This window comes from Podarcis liolepis, assembly GCF_965112155.1.
Source record: "Podarcis liolepis genome assembly, chromosome: 5".
Taxonomy (NCBI): Eukaryota; Metazoa; Chordata; class Lepidosauria; order Squamata; family Lacertidae; genus Podarcis; species Podarcis liolepis.
In genome coordinates, this window is record NC_139556.1 from 37,660,293 (window position 1) to 37,675,330 (window position 15,038).

Below are 15,038 nucleotides of genomic sequence, written 5' to 3' on the forward strand. Positions count from 1 at the left end.
ACTTCAGGGTATGATTATTTTCCTACCTAGTGTAAGAAAACAAGTGTTAAATGGTTGCAAAACGTTAGCCACACTACTTTAATTTTGTTTTTCAACAGGAGACACTCTCCAGAATTAAGACAAGTCACCTAATACCCATTCTAGCCACAATCTGAAAAGCACTAACATGCTGCTAGGTCTTTCCACTCATGCTAGAGCAACAATCCAGAAAGCACCAGTGGTTTTGGCCTACTAGAGAGTTTCCTCTTTAATTTCTAAAGCAGCTTACCATGGACCTGGGGGGAGGGAGGGAGGGAGGGAGGGAGGGAGGGAGGGAGGGAGGGAGAAAGAAAGAAAGAAAGAAAGAGGGGAGGGAGGGAGAGTGCTGCTGTTGCTGTTTGACGGGAGGAGAGTGTGTGCCTCCTAGCTAAGTCACATTGTTCTCTGGGTTGTGGCCAAGACTTGAGCTTAGTTTTGCAGCTTAGAGTTGTTTGAATTGTGTGCTTTTACATAACTTGAAGCTGGTCCGGAACAGATATTACGGCTTCGACCAGTTATACTATCTTTATTCCCTACTCACGTGGAACTGCAGTGATTTCAAAAGATCACCACATATGTTGTGGATACTGAGAATGAGCCATAGGCGCAGGAGCAGATGTCAGTCATGTGGACAGTATGGGGGGAGGTGCAAAAGGGCAGACTGTGTGGTGCTTCTATGAGACAACAACTATGGCTGCTTCTAATTACATCACTGCCCACAAATTATCCTGAAGACATTGCCCTGTGGGTTTCTGGGAGTGGCATCTGAAATGCTAAAGATTAAGAACATAGCACAGCCTATTTCCACTCTCTTTAAAAACAACAACTGGAGACTTCAGATTTGTCCTGGCTCTTTTGACTTTAGCATAATACTTTATGTGAACCTGAATAGTTTTGCTCCCCCCCCCCACCTTGAGCCTCCAATGTGTTGGCCCCACAGTGACCAAGTGTCCTACACTACAGATGACAGTCCTCTGTTGGGACGGCTGTCCAGTCCAAGTCCAGTTTAACAGACAGATAACTTTCAAAGGGGAGAGCAAAGCCCCTGAATTTTCCCATTAACAGCTAACATCAGGACATCCTGATTCCATCAGGAATTCCTAATACTACCTACAGTGGTGCCCCACAAGACGAATGCCTCGCAAGACGAAAAACTCGCTAGACGAAAGGGTTTTTCGGTTTTGCGTTGCTTCGCTAGACGAATTTCCCTATGGGCTTGCTTCGCAAGACGAAAACGTCTTGCGCTTTTTTCTTAAAGCCGCTTGAAGAGGCGCAGTTGCGACGGACCGTGCTTCGCAAGACGAAAAACATCGCAAGACAAAAAGACTCGCGGAACGAATTATTTTCGTCTTGCGAGGCACCACTGTAAATTGTTTAGTCAACCATGGAGACAATGAACCTCGTACACTAGTCTGAAGTTCACAGACTGTGATCCATTGCTAAGGTGTTGGCCGTTCCTCAGATCCCAACACCTACACTGCATTTGAAGATGCTAAAAATACAATTGTGCCATGGCATAATCCTATTATGCCGTGAGTCACCAAGTGACTATTAAAGACGCAGCACAGTCCTAAACAAGTTAACTACTAAAGTATTAGGGCACCCTTGGCTGGAATCCTTTATACAGAGATTACAGCTGACCCAGATAATGAAGACAGCTTTGTTAAGGAAACCAGGATGAAAGAAACACGCCGACAAAAGTGCCCATTAAACAGCCAGTACAATGGACCCTGAAACCTGTTCACTTTTGAAATTGCCCACTATTGTAATGATACAGAAAGTGCACCCTAAAGAGAAACAGTGATGGCAACTTCTATATTCTAAAACATACAATGGTAGAGAACAGAGGTAGGCAACCTAAGGCCCAGGGGCCAGATGCGACCCAATCACCGTCTCAACCCAGCCCGCAGACGGTCCAGGAATGAGTGTGTTTTTACATTAGTAGAATATGTCCTTTTATTTAAAATGCATCTCTGGGTTATTTGTGGGGCCTGCCTGGTATTTTTACATGAGTAGAATTTGTGCTTTTATTTAAAAGGCATCTCTAGGTTATTTGTGGGTCATAGGAATTTGTTCATTTTCTCTCTCTTTTAAATATAGTCCAGTCCACCACATGGTCTGAGGGACAGTGGACCAGCCCACGGCTGAAAAAGGTTGCTGACCCCTGGTGTAGAACAATATTGTTAAGTCTTAAGTAGGTTTTAATTTGCTTTTCTATTTATCACAATTTCTAAGCAACCAATCGGCACGTCCACACAGTGAAATACAACACTGCAATCATTATCCTTATTTCAAGTGAGAAAATTTTGTTCCTTGTTTTCTTTAACTGCTGCCTTTGCCATGTGCAAGTGCAAGAGGCACTTTGGCAGACTGGCTTCAGAGTGCTCACATTTGAGAACTGCTACTTCCCTGCCTAATTCACAGCTTAGTGAGAACTCCCCCATGCTGTGTGATCAGAGAGTAAGGGGAGGCTATGATTACATGAGATCATAAGGAAAAAGAAAAGAGTCGGAACTTCATTAAAAGTCACACAGAAAGCAGCAACGTCACAACAGACCAAATCATACATGCCTAGATAAAGCTCTTAAATAAAACACTCACGTTTCCCCCCCCTCCAGCTGCATTTCTCCATACAATGTGTACAATGCGCGACATCAGTAGCTTTTGAGAAAAAGAGGAGGAGGAGAAGACCTTACTGGGGAATTCGGTTCATCTGGAGGAAGCCTGTAACTTATGTGGGAGGAACTATGTACCGTTAGAGAGAACTTTAAGCCTATCGCCATTCACGAATGCTAGATTTATTTCACTGCAGCTTTCACAGATCAGAGAATGAGGAAGGGTGTGCCAAGAGAATGTAGATTACATGGTATGTTGGGTGTGGTGGTATTCAGCAAGCTCAGTTTTCCAGTGCTTAAAAATGGTGGGGCAATTTTAGGATTAAAATATATTGCTTTTAATTTCCTTTTTGCTCCTGAAAAGTATCTGCAACCTAGATAATTAAAACTGAGTTACAAAACTCCAGGTTTGAGTATCTTAAGTATATTAATGCAGCAATCTAAAATTCATTCCAATTCCTACCTATGTAAGTGTTTGCAGATGCTAAAGTTGCAAATTGAAAACACAACAGTCAGTTACTGTAAAGAAAGCCTTTATTTTTACAAACAAAGCTAATTCTTTTAAGAAGGGTGCAAAATCACAGAGAGTGGATTTTAAGGGGGGAAACTGAGAAAAGGCAATCCTATTTTTACCAAATTACTCTGTCAAAATATCAAACAATTACAGGGAAAAGGAGGTTTCTAAAACTGATCTTTTAAACCCAAGTTCCCTTAACAGAGACACATCAGAGGTCAATGGACTGTACTGTGGCATTCTGATCTTTTTGACAGTACTAGCACTTACAGACCACTTCATATTGTTATACTACTACTGTAGTTGCAGTTGCTACCTGCTACTAGTTAACACCTGTAACAAAGTCTGACTGCCATTCAATGTTCCTTTGCCACTACTGATACACACTTTCCTTTGGTCTTAGAAACACTTCTCCAATGCAACACTCCAGATATAACAGCTGTCCCCAAATAACTACTGTGGTTCTCAGGCATGACCCATCCCATTTCACCATTTGAGGCGAAACAGGAATTACCGCCTCCTGCCCCCTCCTGCTTTCCCACCAACATTGAAATGTCCCAGCTCTCACTGAGCTCAGCAAGCACTGGGGTGTTCCTCAAAGTGTTGCCTCTCAGCTTCTCCACCCTGGGTGAGGGAAGACTAGTAGCAATGCTGCATGCTGGAATGCCTTCCTCTTGCCAGCAAGAAGGGGCGTTCCAGCAGCAGTGGAAGTGGCGAGGTGGGCGGAGTTCTGCCTCTCGCGCTTTGACCACCTGAAGCAGGTGGTTCTGCTCAAGTAAACATTCTCAACAGAAGTTACCACGATTGGTAGCATACCAATGGTGCAACAACTACTGCTAAAAATATTAGCACTTAAGGGAGTCAGCAGAAGAGGTAAGAAAGAGAAAGATTCAAGAAGTAAAAACAACACATGGTGTACCGTAAATCATCAAAGTGCCAGCACACGTTTCTGAATAAGAATGAAAAAACTGCAAGTAAACACACACACACGCACACACGTAGAAATTGTTCCATGTGTGGTCAGAGAGAATATCAAAGCAACTTCAGCCAGGCAACAAATAAATAACATTCATAGAAAATCATTTAGTATGGTAACATGGGGGAAGGAATAAACCAGAACTACAATTCAATGCATGTCTATAGAAAAGTAAGCCCCATTGACTTAAATGGGGTAATGTAAGTAAGCAATATATCGCTGGTGAAACCATCACCGCTATTGAGTCCCTCTGCTAGCGGTGCCCACTGGAGGAAAGAACTCTTAAAATGCAATGTCACAAAAATTAAACGGAAGTGTAAAATTAATTCTTGAATCAAAATAGGAAGGAGAAACAAGGCAAGGGTACTTGCTGAGTTCTAACATTTCCCACGCAAAATGCAGTTCAAGTCTGCACAGGATTAAACAGAAAGGTCAGGCATTGCCTCTTTCTCCTGCCTCAGTGCCACTGCCTTTCCATAAGAATTGCCATCTACATCACCAACGCAGAACGTGTGTTATGTGGACTGTGGACAGGACAAAGGTTAAAAGATTAGCCATGCTAAAAAGATTTATATTCTCCCCTAGAGTTAATGTTCTAAGAATAATGCTGGTCATTGACCATAACAAAGAGATTGATTGATGAAGGCAGAAAGATTAGCAAATTCTACATATGGTATAAGCTTCTTTGCACTTTGAACCTCAAAAGCATGGAGTACATTCTGCAATCTCGTATCAGATATAGATCTCAGTGTGGTTACTTACAGTTCATGGGCTAGCTGAGGAGTAGCTAACATAGTGCTTAACTACAACATTCCTGATTTGCCATGCTGGCTGAGACAGTAGCATTATAGCTCAACAGCAACCTTGCTTTAAATATACTATTCCCTCTTATTTTCTTTCCATGAAAAAGAAAGTAAGAGGGAATAGTAGAAGATTAGCCACATCCACACAGTCAATAAATAATCTATGGAAGTAAACTGTAAAGTGGCAAACTTGTCTCAGGACTTGCAGGAGTATCAGCGGGGGGCGGGGAGAAAAAACCTCAACTTTGCTGAAGCCTCCCTCATAGAAGCTCAACAAATGTGGGTGTTCCTCTCCCCAAAAAGCTCAACAACTTTGATAAAGGCTCCCCTAAAAAAGCTCAACCAATGGGTAGATCATTGCCACTTTTTTAATAGTGGGAGTAGATCGCAGTCTCTTGGAAGCTGGACATCCCTGCTATATGAAGCAGGCGAGAACCTTTACAAACAAAGATTGTCAGCCACTGGAATACATATTTGGGAACCTATTCAAATCAATACACAAAATATTCCTTTGGTACATTTATATACCTCCCTTCATAATGCAAATTTCAGGACCGTTAAAATATGAATTGAAACTTGCAGGAAAATCTTATATCCCACATTGTTAGTCAAGCTGATGTTACTTCATGTGCTCACTGAATGAGTTTTAGTGCTATAGCCTGTGTTTGCACACAGAAACAAACACAGATGTCTGTATGTGGGAGAGATTTGATGGTGCTTGCAAAAGTATATGGGAGAGGTGAAAGAATGCAAGAGATTTTACCTTCAGGGATGACTGATGCAGTACAGTGATAACTGCAAGTTGTTGGTTTAAAAAAAATTATTAGCATTTCTCAGGAATGTAAGCTTTCTGGTTTTGCCAAAATCCAGAGATCCCTTCCCTCTAGACTTTACAACAAAACGCATTTCACATGCTTTTTTTTAAAAAAAAAAACTTGGCTTCAAAGTTTCCCCAGATATGGCAAATGAAAGGATCACTTACACTTGAACCAAACTACACTGCAATTTCGCTTTCAAAGTATTTGTAAAAACAAACCAGGTAGTATGAACTTTGAAGTGTGGGGGGGGGATACAGTCGTACCTTGGTTTTCAAATGCCTTGTGAGTCAAACGTTTTGGCTACCAAACGTTGCAAACCCAGAAGTGACTGTTCCAGTTTCCAAACTATTTTTGGACCTCAAACGCCCAACAGGGCTTGTGCGGTTTCTGATCAGAAGCTGTGCTTTGGTTTTTGAACATTTTGGAAGTCGAACGGACTTCCAAGGTATGACTGTATATTCTAAATGCACACTAAAAAAAATCAAATGACTATAAAATGTGCGAAATAGCCAGATTAAGATTTGAACTTTGCAAGGTGCTTTTAGACAACTCTTGCATAGTACCGTATTTTTCGCTCTATAACACGCATCTGACCATAACACGCATGTAGTTTTTAGAGGAGGAAAACGAGGAAAAAATATTCTAAATGAAACAGTGGATGTATGATTTTTATGGTTCATGCTGTGGCCACAGACATGTGATCTGACAGTGAGTTTGGGGTAGCCCAATGCAAAAATCCTGAGGATCCATGTGGATCCGTGTTTGTAACCACGTTTTAAGTGGGGAGGGAAGGAAAAGAACTCAAGGGACAAGGAGCTTTTCCGCGGAGAGGAGGGAGGGAAAGAGCACTGTTGCTTTAAAGGTATACTTAAGGTATTTGCCCTGTGCCTGGGTTTTTTTTCCATTTAACAGTTTGCAGCCTTTTCCTTCCGCTCCTTGTTCTGAGGCGGAATAGATTTGAGCAAGTGAGGAGGACTTGGATTGCAGGGGATTCACCATTAGCTGTGTGTAAAAGCGCTCCTCCTTGCAGCCTGAATGATAAGCAGCCACCAGCAGCAATAGAATAGAGCACAAAAAAGAGGTAGGGGCACTAGGACCCAGACAATGCTCAAATCTATCCTGCCTGAAAACAAGCTGCTTCATCCCAGCCGATCAGCTGAGACGCGGGGATTTGCGAAGTTTTCCCCTCTCCCTCATTCCCTCCCCAGCCTTTTTTTTTACTTCCTGGTTTTCACTGCGCTGGCTCAGAGCTCGAGGTTGGTTTTAATTTGCTGCTGGTTGCTTAAATTTTATCTTTCCTGCCGTCTCTCTGCAGCCTCATTGCTCTGTTTAGAGAGCGCGCAGACCTTTGCTAGCGTCTGTCCCTCCTCCCGTGTAAGCGGCTGCTGCCGGCTTTGCTGCTATGGCTCTCCTTCCCTCCCTCCTTCCTGGCTCCAGGTCGCTTTAAAGAAAGCAAAGTGAGAGCCTCGTAGAGCGTGTAAGTGGCTCCCGCTTTGCCTGACTGACGGCAGCCATGGCTCTGATCCGTGCATTCGCTCCTTAACACGCACAGGCATTTTCCCTTACTTTCTCGGAGCAAAAAAGTGCGTGTTTTGGTGCGAAATTTACGGTACTAATACATCTATCTATACTATTTCCTAAACTGACTACTTTAACACCCTAGCAGGAACAAATTTAACATCTTAAGTATACGACATCAGAGTTTTCTTCCATGCAATTAAAGCTTTTTATTTTATCATGAACAGTACAAACAAGTATTTGAAACAAATATTTAATCAGATGTCACACATGGTGGAGGAAAACCTCTTCTTAATTCAGAAACATGGCCTCTGAAAGAATCTACTCAACTGTGCAGATAGTTGGTGACTTGAAACTGGGCTAAGAAGACATGCCTGCACGAATTAAACAGTACCAGCCTTTTTATCTCTGGTGTGATTCTTTACACATGTACTTTAAAAAAATAAAGAAATGGAACTGCCTTACCTATCTTGCTCCTTGAAGTCATAGTGTCACCCATCCTTTCAATTTGTTGCTGTCTTGCCTTTCATTTGTCTCCTACCAAGCAAGAAGAACTTTTTCACTAATTTCTCACTCAATGACATTGTTTCATATATATTTTTCTTACATACATTCTATAATACCAGGAAATACAAATTTAATTTTGCAAGCATGTGTTTGGTTGCTGCTGGAATTCTCCTCATATACCCCACCCGCACACAATCTTGAGGATTGGACAAAAGTCCAATGTATATTTTTTGGTCTCATTTTTATTCCTGGGCAGCACTACAAATGTCCTCTTTCGCAATCCAATACTTATTTGGAACTCACATGGCAGCATTCCTGTGCCTCTGTGCCAGTTGCTGTGATGATAGGAGGCAAAGGGGAGTTAAAACAGTATCTGTGCCAAATTTCAACTACCTCAATCACTTTTCAGCGAGTGAATGAAGATCAAGCTTCATCACATAGAGACACTTGAAAGTCAATGTTCACAAACAATTCCAGCTACTTAACATAGGTAAAATACAACTGTAATTGCAGTGCAGTTAAGGAAAATTCATTTACCTAACTCATCAGAAAACAAAATACAGTGGTACCTCGGGTTACAGACGCTTCAGGTTACAGACGCCACTAACCCAGAAATAGTACCTCGGGTTAAGAACTTTGCTTCAGGATGAGAACAGAAATCGCGTGGCGGCGGCAGGAGGCCCCATTAACTAAAGTGGTACCTCAGGTTAAGAACAATTTCAGGTTAAGAACGGACCTCCAGAACGAATGAAGTTCTTAACCTGAGGTACCACTGTACTTTACTGAAACTACAACATCTCATTAACATATATCTGCACACGCATATATCTAGCAAGAGCCAGACAAAGCACTTGTAGGCGGCCAGCACAAGGTCTGAGGTGAAAATTCCTTGCTTGATTGTCCTGTCCCTGTTTGCAAGCCAAACAAGTACATTCTTTGATCCACTGAGATACAGGGCCCCAGAATGCAACAAGACCAACCTTATACATTTTGAGAAGAATGTAGCTATGCTGGAAGAATTTGACCAGCTTCCAGGAACAGAAACAGATGCTGTTTCAAACTAAAAACAGCAGGAACAGGCGCACACATTGCCACACAAGTGTGGAGTGGTGTTCAGAGTGCTAGATTTCGGTGTGGGAAAACCCAGGTTAAAGAACTTTACTCAGCTGCAATATTTATGGAATGTCTAGGGCAAGTCACTGTTTTCTCTGCTTTATCCCACCTCTCTGGGATAAAGATCCTTGAATCAGCTGGCTATATATAATAAAAAATAGTCACCCATGCTGATTTTATTTGAGATGCCTATTCTCAGCAGCACATTTCTCAACAATTGCACACTATGAATCGGGTTGTTACTTTTATTGGTTTCTAAAGATACAGAATAAGGATTTCTGCAAGTCACCTAAGAGAATGTGGGGCCTTTCAAATTCAGCTGTCTTCAGTGGTTTGGAACAAGATCAGATCAGTGATCTTCTTGCATGATAGGATACCAATAACTGCAGAGGGTATACCATGTATGTTATACTCCCCATCCTCATGCTGTTAACAAACCAGGAAAATAAGCCAAGACAGACATATAGACATTAAGCCAGGGTTCCCTGGTTTGGATGCAATAGGGAACGGCGGCTTAATACGGACTAGAAGGGGTGCGGTATAGGAGCACTCAGCCCAAACATTAAATAGTGTGTGTGTGTGTGTGTGTGTGTGTGTGTATAAAACCTGCAGGGCTGCAGCTAACTTGCATATTATTTTATAAATTGTTTAACAAAGGACAAATGCCAAGTTTTAGTGGGTGGGGGATGCATGTGCGTGCTTTACAATAGTCTGATCTAGGATTGTAAAAACTCTGGAAAGTGTTTGACTGATTACATGCACAGTAACCACAGTTGGGTCTCTCTTTAAAAAAACCCAAAAAACACCTCTTCAATCTTTTCAGCATTTCTGCCATCTTTAACAGTAAGAACTAGAAACTTTAAATAAACACACAGCAGATGGTGTTCTCAGAAGGGTCCGACCAAAAAAAAATGCATACGGGGCTGTATTGCAGTCACTTTCCTACATGCAGCCTGCCTCAGCCTTAAGCCAAAAGGGTGTTTCCCCGAATGCTTTCCTGTGGCAACAGCTCCAAAACAAAAACAGTTGCATTGTACAGCCATGAATAATTTGCAATACTCAACAGCAACAGTTTCAGTTCTTCCCCGAAATGAATCATAACATAATACTTTCAAGTCAGTCATTTCCATGTCAGTATCCGTTGCTATAGTGGCAGACAAATGCCACCTTTATTACCTTACCCAAAACCTTATGATGAAGCAGTGTGCTTTTACAAATACACCTTCTAAAGTTGCATCAAAAACACTGAGCAGGTCTCCACACAAGCTATTAAATATGCTCATTTTGAGAAAGGTTTGTTAAGATGCATGTTAATCAAGTACAATAAATCCCAAGAGATAGATGTGTTTTCCTCTGCTGTCCTTGGCAATTATCCAAGTTCTTAAAAAACACATGAAAAAACCTCCAGAAAGAGTTGTGATCATTTTCCAAGACAACTCAAGGCTTAGAAAATGTGTTCCTCCATGCACAACAGATCTTGCATCTTCTAAAACAACTTTCCTGCTGGCCCCTCCAAACACCCCACCTTCCAACTGATTACTGGCGTGTAGAAACAGGAGCACCTCTTCATCACTCTAGTGTTTTGCTATACTGTATACTAAGGAGAAAGGTACTTTGGGTGTCATAGTCCATAAATATCAAGGGCATTTGTGCCAGTGTGCTGGAAATGGAGGAAGGGGGTAGATCTTCCTTCCTTATATATCACCAGGGTGGGGAGGGGGAGAGAGAAAGGTGGGCAGGGAATTTAATCTGAGACTGAAATGAATCAGAGAACTTGTAAGGCTCACCTCCACCTTCGGGTAGGCTTTTTTAGGAGCTATCAAAGTTATTCTCAAAGTTCTTGACCTGGGAGAACTTTGCCAGAAATCTCCAGTGATTTCCTTGAAACTTGGTAGTCCAGGTGCCATCAAATCTTTCTGTTAACCAACAACTTAACTGCAGGCTTAGCCACATTATTTATTTATTAAAAGCACATCTTGCCCTTCCAACAGCATGCTCACAGACAGCTTAGCAAAACTGTGAAAAGGAATTACACAGACGAGTATCAAATTAATAAAATTCAAAATATCTACTTCTTCCAGAAGGGATGACAAACTGAAGGCTGTTTCTCTCCTATTAGCAATTGGTAAACCTGCAGCTACACCAGGAATTGGGAGCTTTATTGATTTGAGTACTCCTGGAACTGAAAAATGTTTTCAACAAGGGTGAAGAGATGGTCACACTATGGATAGTGGCAGTTAAAGAAAGCAAACATATATATATCACGTGTTACGGGGCGGTGGTTTGCCAACTTTGTTGTATTGCAGAACACACTGCTAGTTCTTTGGGTTCTCAGCACATTTTTCAGCTCCAGGAGTACTCCAAACAATATGAATCAAATGTAAATAAATGTTAACAGCATAGGATCAAAACAATTGGTGTGAGCCGCAGATCTTACAAGCTTTACAACAAAGTTTGCCCTCTTTTTCACTATGTTGAGCAGAATACCCCCCCCCCAAAAAAACATACAAATTTAGAACATGGTATGTACTAAGCAAGTGTAATCCAGAGTGTTATTATAAAAAAAAAATTACTAATGAGGATCAGGATTGGGTATTGCTCAGGCTCAGTATGCCCAAAGCCAAACATGAGGTTCATGAGCTTGAAGGCCCAAGGTCCCAAGCCATTTAGAAACCCAGGTCCCAAGCCATTTAGAACTTCATTGCTTACTGCAAGCATTTTGAATTATTCCTGAGATAGACTAGAGGCCTTTGATCTGCAATTAACTTGGCTGATGGGTTTCAACAGAACTTCATTGTGATTAACTTCCACTGTATCAGAACCAAAGTCAATTTCCGTAATTTCACTACTGTTGCTAGCACCAAATCATAAAAGTCAATAACCAGTTCCATCTTCACCAACAGAAAGATGAGAGATGTGAGCTTATGAAAGAGTCCAAATTTCTAAACACTGGCCACAATCCAGAGCACATGCTGGACTTTCTCCCTGCCAGCTGTGAAAGAGAAAGAACCTGATGTACTCAGAGCTGTTTATCATAGGTGTCACTGGAAGTTCTATAATCTGAGGCATTGCGCTGAAGTACTGATGTGCAAGATAAATTTGTTAATAAACTAGTAGTACTTATCAACTTGCCAATAGCAACAAGAGCTTGGGCTCTTTTTTTGTGGAAAGAAGAGCTCATTTTGTTTAACATGACCTTCCTGGAATGACCTGCTATTCCAAGCAGTTCAATAATCCAATAAGTCTGTGCTTACTAGGAAGGAGATAGATAGAATGGGCTAGTTTACATGATGTGGTTTGACGGGAGAAATCCAATTATTTTTTCAAAGGCTTAAGTAACCAAGTTGCAACACTATTACTAGTTCAGTGGAAAACTCATAGTGAAAATGCATCTACATCACAAATACTATACCCTGTCCAGTTAAAATTACTCTGCTTTCAACAGAATAAATTCTACCCTCTGTCAATATTGCTACACTTTTAATACAGCACATGTCCAGAAGCAGGTTTCATTACATTGGCCCATTTATTAGGTTCGAAACAGCATGCAATGGAGTTTTTATTTACTTTGTGATTACACTGTCTTTGCAACTTACTGCTCTCATGTCCTCTTTGCAACTCTTGAACTGCCAGGATTTAAACAGAAACTGAAAGGGCACTTTATGAACTATACATAACAAGTCAAAAACTGGATGTTACTCTGAACGAGACTGCAATGTTCACTGGGAAATTATATGTGATACTATCAAGAGAATAGCAAGCAATAATACAGTTGTACCTTGGATCCTGAACGCCTTGCAAGTTGAACGTTTTGGCTCCCAAACGCCGCAAACCCGGAAGTGAGTGTTCCAGTTTGCTAATGTTCTTTGGAACCCGAACATCCGACGGAGCTTCCACGACTTCCAATTGGCCGCAGGAGTTTCCTGTAGCCAATCGGAAGCCGTGCCTTGGTTTCTGAGCATTTTGGAAGTCGGACGGACTTCCGGAATGGATTCCGTTCAACTTCCGAGGTAAAACTGTACGCTGAGTATGAACAATTACCATCATACCCACTTCACCACTGTTTAACTCACTAGTGGAATTCTACAATGGTGAAATTGGCAAAGAGTCCCAAAAAGGCACAATGAACCATTTAAAATAGGAGGGTGGTATGAGATGGTGGGGTCAAGGACCTATCTTAATAGAAACTGCACAGGCAGGGGTGTGGGAGGCAAACCTCCCTTTCTCTTAGAGAATGATCAATTCCTCAGTAAGTATGGCAAAAGAAAAATTCAAAACCATGGAGGGAAAGCTCCAATTCTTCAGGTAGCAAGGCCTGATTAATAGTTGCTAAAATTGGTTATGTTATGGTTTATTTCTATGCTGCTTTTTGACCCAACGACCCCCAAAACAGTGAATATATTAATACAGAATAAATATGCAGTAAAAATACAACACATACAGTAAATCAAAACAATGTACGACAGCAACATCACAAAATACCTTCCAGCCACACTGGATATGAGTTTGTAAGCTGCATTCATGCTCTCACTACAGATACAGCTCCCCTGCATAACTTTCTCCCAGAAACCAAGTTAACCCATATTCCTCCCACCCCATGCCTCAGCTGCCACAACCTCTCACCTAGAAGCAAGCCCATCTACAACCAATCGCCCAGGAAGAGTGCCCTCACTCTCATCATGCCACAAAAAAAGTGGGAAAACCCTTTCGGTGTTTCATCCTTCCAGACCATCCCATTAGTGCTGGCCTGCCAGCACTAACCCACCACCAACAGAGGCTTTCCCATTGGAAGCCAGCTACGGTGGTGGCAAAATTCATGCTCTTTACTGGCAGGTCTAGCTAGCCAAACTTTCTGTTTCCAGCCCACAGAAAAGGGCTGGGGAGGCTAAGGCTGCTATCCTAGCCTCCTAGCCAGCATCAGTTGTGTTACGGCTACCCGCTTCCTCTCTGATCCAGTGGTGGCTGGACTCAAGAAGGAATGGAAATCTTCATCAACCAATAGATCTTGGGAAGAAGTAGGCTCCTACTGGATGAGAAGAGACACTACCCATTGTGGAGTGCTGTCTGGTACAAGCAGAAATTAATGTACACTGCAGTTACCCTTTCCAACATAGGCTGTCTTACAAACCTAGGTACATGGAGGTCTAACCCTTCAAATAATTTCATATGGCTCTATGAATAAGTGACAGTTTTTCAAATATTTGATTCATTGCACCCAACTGGCATATTCCTACACTAAAAAAAGAACCATTGTTACATTTATGTTAACACTCAATATTTTTCTTTCGCAGCAAGTATTATATCCCTGACTGAACAAGGAGACTTGTCTATTTATCAGAACCAGAATGCATCACTTATTCATCATAATCTTTTTTATTATGTACCTAAGGATACATTGTCTTTATTCTACAGACACAGGAGAATAACTAGGACAAATTATTCCATATCAGTGACAAACTCTTTTTCCAACCTGCTCTAAACCTCTGGCTGGAGCTAGCAGGATCAACATTCATCATTTCTGAATTAAGTACACCAACTTAATTTGGGGTGGGTGAGGTGTTATTTTTTATTCGGTTTTTGTATTAATTTTTGGCTATACATTTCGTAGGGTCCATAGATGTGTAATTCTCTTCTACTTGTACTATTATCTGACAACTGATCTTGGAAGCTGTACTTGATGTTTTATTACAGTATTTTTAAAAGCAGATCTCAAAAAATTAATATCCTTATATTTATTCTCATAAGGCTAGGCAAGAAAGCATTTTTTGTTTTTGCATGAACATCCTACAATGCTCGCACAGTCATCATAGAATGAACTACTGAAGAAACCCTGTGGCAGACAAACTGCAATATAATCCCAAATGCACCATTACAAACCAGAGGGAAACCAAGCAAGGTGGTTTCTGCTGCATCTGGTCTAAAACTAACTCCTCTTCTCTTACCCTACATTTTTTCCCTCCCAATATTGCCTCGAGTATTTTTCTTAGATGTGTTAAAATATTCAGAACAGGAATATTCCTCCAAGCGAAACGCAAATTACTTATTTCTCAAACCCTTAATTAAAACGTGTTGTAAGAAAATCAGCATTTAAGTAAAGGGTGGGGGGACTGCATGAATAGCTCTGCCTCACAGCATGGGATGGGAACACATGGGAGT

At 41.5% G+C, this 15,038-nt stretch overlaps 1 protein-coding gene across 12 annotated transcripts in view; it reads right to left on the reverse strand.

Annotated features, from left to right (window-relative positions):
* Nucleotides 1-15,038, reverse strand: part of SGMS1 (sphingomyelin synthase 1) — a 72,800-nt gene that overhangs the window by 20,575 nt on the left and 37,187 nt on the right. For 7 of the 12 annotated variants that reach the window (XM_083503137.1, XM_083503141.1, XM_083503146.1 and 4 more), the window contains one exon: nt 7,728-7,799. The exons of the other annotated variants lie outside the window; for them this stretch is intronic. The gene's annotated coding sequence lies outside the window, so the exon portion shown is untranslated. The remainder of the gene's footprint in view (nt 1-7,727; nt 7,800-15,038) is intronic. 12 annotated transcript variants of the gene reach the window in all.